This window comes from Ochotona curzoniae, unplaced genomic scaffold, assembly GCF_017591425.1.
Source record: "Ochotona curzoniae isolate NIBS_2020 unplaced genomic scaffold, NIBS_Ocur_1.0 scaffold_4701, whole genome shotgun sequence".
NCBI lineage: Eukaryota > Metazoa > Chordata > Mammalia > Lagomorpha > Ochotonidae > Ochotona > Ochotona curzoniae.
Window position 1 is genome coordinate 26,544,815 of NW_024467122.1, and position 5,807 is coordinate 26,550,621.

General features: G+C 36.2%; 1 pseudogene; it reads right to left on the reverse strand.

Moving 5' to 3' along the window:
- Positions 1-585: 585 nt before the first annotated feature.
- LOC121149093 lies at positions 586-1,396 on the reverse strand (annotated as a pseudogene).
- Positions 1,397-5,807: the final 4,411 nt, after the last annotated feature.

Below are 5,807 nucleotides of genomic sequence, written 5' to 3' on the forward strand. Positions count from 1 at the left end.
TTTAATTATTATTAGTTATTAGTTTATTTTCTTTTTTCTGTTTTTCTTTTAAGCCTCTTGATGTATAATTGAGCTGAACCATGCAGTTTAAGGCTGACATATCTTCACGTTCTCTTTTTCCTTCAATTAATCACATTTTTAATTATCTTAATATAATTCTGAAAAATATGTAGATCTTGCAAGAAGTCATTTACTTTTTAAACCCTTCATTTGTAATTTCTCATTTACCTTTTCACTTAAAAATGTATTCTGGGATGGGTCAACTTCAGTCATAAAATATAGCAATTCTTAGAGTCATAAGAAAATGATACATATGTGTGTGATACACATGGTTTAAACACATATACTACAATTAAGTAAATATTCAATGTGCATCTGAGTTAATGCTCTCGTCTTAAAATAAGCATATAATTTATAGCCTTATAAAGGAAAATATTATTAAATACCACAAAATTTGGCATACCAATAAAAGAGCAGACTGAGACCACAAAGTAGTGCTTCTTTTCTAAACATTAAACACACTTGCTCAACTTCAGTACAACGGATTCGAGACCTAGTATACACGTTACTTTCATTAAGGTTAGATTACAAATTACTATAGTCATCGTCATTGTCATCATGATGCTTTCTTTTAATGTACTTGTATTCTGGGATGACACCGTGTTACTAGTAAGAAGAATGTTTCTGTACCCAATCAGTGACAGATTCATCAAAACATTATGACCTGCAGATGTTGCAGGCAGTGATGCCTTCCCAGCAGGTGGCTGTGAAGCGGGCATCTGCACAGTAAACCTCTGGAAGGGACATCAGAGCAGCTACTTCAGTTACTTTAGTTGAAACAGACATGGTGTGTGGCATTGGTGTGCCTCATGTGGGTGTACTTGGTCTGTTAGTGACTGACTCAACACTTAATTGGGGAACTGTTATTCTTCCTGCAAAAATGGATGCTTTTTCTGTAAGATTTAACCCTATCATTTGGAGCTACTAAGCAGAATCTATTCAGGGGCAATCTAGGGCCTGTCTATAGCTTGATTTCTTTGCCTTGCAATATCTAATAGGAAATCTCTAGGAAGAGGAGAGGTGCAAGCCTGCTCCACGTGACACTGGATTGCCAATCACACATCGTCTGCACCAATGGTAGCTTCCTTAGCATGGCTTGAATAAATTTTTGCCTCATCTAGAATTGTGGTCACCTATCAGAAAGCAAAACTCCAACATCTGATTTACCACTCTTGGCTCATGTTCTGTAATCTCCATAACCTTCAGGATATGTGCCAACATCTGTGTGTTTTTCAGCATGTTCTTGGGAGAAGCCATATTGCCAAATTCCATGATATCCCGTGGTCAGACTGCTCAAGCTAAATCATCCACATTGACATATATTTCAGTCCAGATCTTGAGGCAAGTTTTTTGCCTAGTGTGGTTTTCCCAAGCCCTGGTGTACCAGGGAGCAGAATTCAGTATTTTTAATATAACTTTACAGTTGTTTCTTGAGAATCATCTATACACAATTTGCCTTTATATATTTTTGCAACACAAAGGTATTAGTTTTTATTTGCCCTAGGGTCAAGTGTAGGATCTAAAGAAAATAGAGGTCATTGCAACAAGAGCAATACAGCTGATGTTGGTACAGAGCTATACAGTTTACAAACATCACTACAGTGATTATTGTACTTCACATGAGGATGGGCTTAGCTTAATCAAATCAGGGCAATATGCTTATAATAAGATCTTATCACTTATCCTTAGTACACTGATTCAGTGTTATATTTAATCCACCTATCATTTCATAAGATTTATTCATTAGAATAAGTAAAAGCATAAAAATTCACTAAGTCCAACCTATCAATGGAGAAGCTGATCTGTTTCCCTCAGAAATACATGCTGTAATGTACCTAGAGAAATCAGAAGTGCTCAAGAAGGTCTGTGAGGTGACTCTGTAACATCACAAACCGGAGAGCTTAGAAAAGGCACATCCTCCTTACACCTTTAAACAAGAAACATCAAAAGCATCTGGAAATTGAATTTTCACAGTGGGGGATAGAAAGCAAAAGTAAGAACATAATGATGTAGTATTTAATTACCATAATTCACCCCAGGTGTGAAATACTCAGAAAAGACACATTTATGATGAGTATCAAATCTTGTATGCAGAAATTGCTAAAGATAAATAATCTTGATTAAACATTGTGCATGTTTTATGGGGAAGATAAAATAAAGCTGTTAATTTTGAGCAGATATTCTTATTTCTTTGATGATATTCAAAAAAAGTAAAAATCTTGCATACAAGTGTGCTGATCTAAGGTAATTCAAAAAGTCACACAAAAAGGTCTTACGGCAATTCTTACTATCTAAAGAAAACAATGATCATTGTAACAAGAGTAATGTGACCTTATGTTTCTATACAGTATAAACCATCAGAGAACTTTCATAATTTCATTTTCATATCCACTGAGACTACAGATAAATGTATGCATGATATAAATATTAAACGCATGGACAGTGCTAAAGATACATAGATTCGCTAATATCAGTGATTTATAATTTGGGACCAGTATGGTGGGGTTGCAGTCTAATGACTGGTGTCTGGCCCTAGCATTCCTTACAAGCAACGTTATCTACTCCTTCTCCATCTCCTGCTGATAGCCCGGGAAAGCAGCAGAGGAAAGCCGTGGCCATTGTGCTAACCTCTTAAATGAATGGTAATTCTGTCTCTCCTCTTCTTTGCCTCCCAAAATAATAAATAAATAATTTTCACAGATGACAGTTGATCTGATCCTAGAGTAATGATTGGCAGAAATTGAGAAGCGTGGGTGGATGAGGTGTAGGAAGGCTTGATAATGTGCACAGAACTATAGTCTGATAAAAACCCTGGTGGTCCACAGCACAGAGGAGCAGAGTGGAGTAAAGATAGTTGGCAATAGTGTATGTCAAGTTCTATAAAGAACAGAAAGAAAAGAGCTGACAGATGTCAAGTACAAAGTCAAAGGAAACTGAAATGCCAGTTGTCTCTTTTGATTGATTCACATTTTGAAATCATTGTTGAAATCTTGTATTGTGCTTTACAAGATGTACAAATTTTTTATGTTGATTAAAGTTCTTAGAAAAGGAGAAATCAAAAAGTTCAGAGATCAGAATTGTCCATTTTTCTTTATGCAAAAGGAATTGATTTCTTACTATGCACTACAAATATGAACTGAGAGGGAAAGAAGAAATATAAAGCAATTAAAATAACTTATTTTAACTTGTATGTAAAAAAACTGATTATCAACCTTAAATTATCCTTACAGTCTAGTACTTAAGTGCTCTTAAGATTTTCTGTATGTATGATTAAATCAGAGCAACAAATAAATGCATACTAGATTCAGAAAACATTACTCAGTATAGAAATAAGTTATATGTGAAAAATGTTTTTATGTTGATGTTACTGTCAATATTTTTGATTCAGTATAGATATTGAATTTAAGCCATTAATTATATTACTATAGCTCAGCTATGCACATTCATGCATACATATGCACATCATTGATTTGTATGCATGATGATCTATGTGCCCTCTACATATACTTCAAAATGTTCATTGAAAGCTAGGATTACAAGGTTCAGTACCAAGAATTGAACTCTATGCCTGGATTTTTTTCATAATATTTATTTCCAGGTACTTTTGAAGATGTCTCATAGAAGTAGAGTAAGACAGTAAAAGAGATGTGTACAAAAAGTACATATTATGCTCACAGTGTTCAGGTGTGCTTATCTTGGGTGGAGAAAGTTGATACTCCACATAAAGTTATCGTAAGTGTTCCAGAAACAGACCCACTAATGCTCGCATCAGGTGCCATGGTTTGAACGGTAACATGCCTCCAAAATTCATGTTACTATTTAATCAGAAAATAATAAGAGTGAGGCTATTAGCACGTGATTAGGTAGTGAGGGCTCCAGGTTCTTGAGTGGAATTAATCCTTTTAAAGGTGCTTGAGAAGAGACATACTAAGTCCTCCTATCCCTTTTTACCCTTCCACCTCTTCTTCCATATCTTCTTTGCAGAATTACTTTGTGATGGAACTTTTTCATACTGGGGTTTCTGAAGGTGTTTTAAGTCCCACCTTTTCAAAATAAACATAATCTTCCATTAATGAAGAATGCAGAAAAGACCAAATCAATCCCTGCTTCTCCCTGCTAAGCATCAACCTCATCTTGCTTGTGTTTGCAACCATTCTCACTAAACTATGCTGCAAACTACTCATTGACTCTTTGGCCATTGGTGCAAGAAGTTCAAATGTCCACGTTTCAATCAAATGCAAAAACTGCCAAAATGCCTACTGCCTCAGAGTTTTAAGAAATTACTCTGCTAAATGCAACCAATATTCTGTTCCTTTCTCTAGTGAGACTCAAGGATAGCCACTTTGTGAAAATTCATTTCAAGCTGTTCATTTTCTGTACACACACACACATATTTAATTTCTAATTTATCATAAAACAAGCTGATAGAAAGAAATAGATAGGAGGCATTTTCATGTGCATAAAAAAATCTCTCAAATTTAAGAAAATAAGTATAAAACATTTATCTTTTTACCAGTGCCTAAAATAATTGCTATTACTGATTTTCATAAAGTACACAAAACAAAATGCTATTACTTACATTCAAAACCACTGTAACTGAGCCCAGAATTATACATGTAGATTTTATGGCAGAAATACAGATCAATTTCATTACTTTAGGATGGGCATTTATCCCAGCATTTAAGGTACTAGTTAAAAACCCCATGTCTCAGGCCGGCGCAATAACATTGTGGTTAAAGTCCTCTCCTTGCACGCGGCACCAGGATCCCATACGGGCGCCAGTTCTAATCCCAGCAGCCCCACTTCCCATCCAGCTCCCTGCTTGTGGCCTGGGAAAGCAGTCAAGAATGGCCCAAAGCTTTGGGACCCTGTACCCCAGTGGGAGACCCAGAAGAAGTTCCTGGCTCCTGGCTTTACATTGGCTCAGCTCCAGCCATCGCGGCCACTTGGGGAGTGAACCATCAGATGGAAGATCTTCCTCTTTCTCTCCTCCTCTCTGTATATCTGGCTTAAATAAAAATAAATAAATAAATAAAATAAAAATATTTAAATAAATAAAAATAAATAAATCTAAAAAAAAAAAAACATGTCCCTTTGGAGTGTGTCACTATGATTTGCTCTCAATTCCTGGCTTTAGCTCTTTGTTTAAACATTGCCTTTGGAGGCAGCAATGAGGGCTCAAGTAGTTGAGTTTCTTCCATGTACCTGAAAGACCCAGTTTGGGTTCCTGGCTCCCAGCATTAGCTCTGGTCCTAAACAAACTGGGCAGACATTTGGAGGGTTCGCTGGTAAATGCAAGTGTTCTGTCTCTATCGGCCTCCAACTCCAGCTCCATCTTTCTGTCACAAATAATTTTTTCTAAAAATCATTACTTCTACACATTTAAATCCCAACAAAAGTTGATAGTTTGTTTTTAATTTAGCAGTTTTAAATATGGGATAGGATCTTTCAGCCAGTCACATTAATGCATCATCTTTTAATTTTTTCAAGATTTCTTTTTTTACATGAAAGTCACAGTCTCAGAGAAGACAGAAAAAAGAGCAAGAAGAAAGACTCTTCAATGTGTTGGTTTACTTCCCAAATGGTCAAAATGGTCAAAGTTGGGCTAGACCAAAGCCAGATGTCAGAAGCTTCTTCTGGATCTGCCCTGTGGGTACAGGATGCCAAGACATGAGTCACCCGCCACTTCATTCCCAAGCCATTACCAGGGAGCTGATTTGAAGTGAAGAAGGTGGAACTAGAACTGC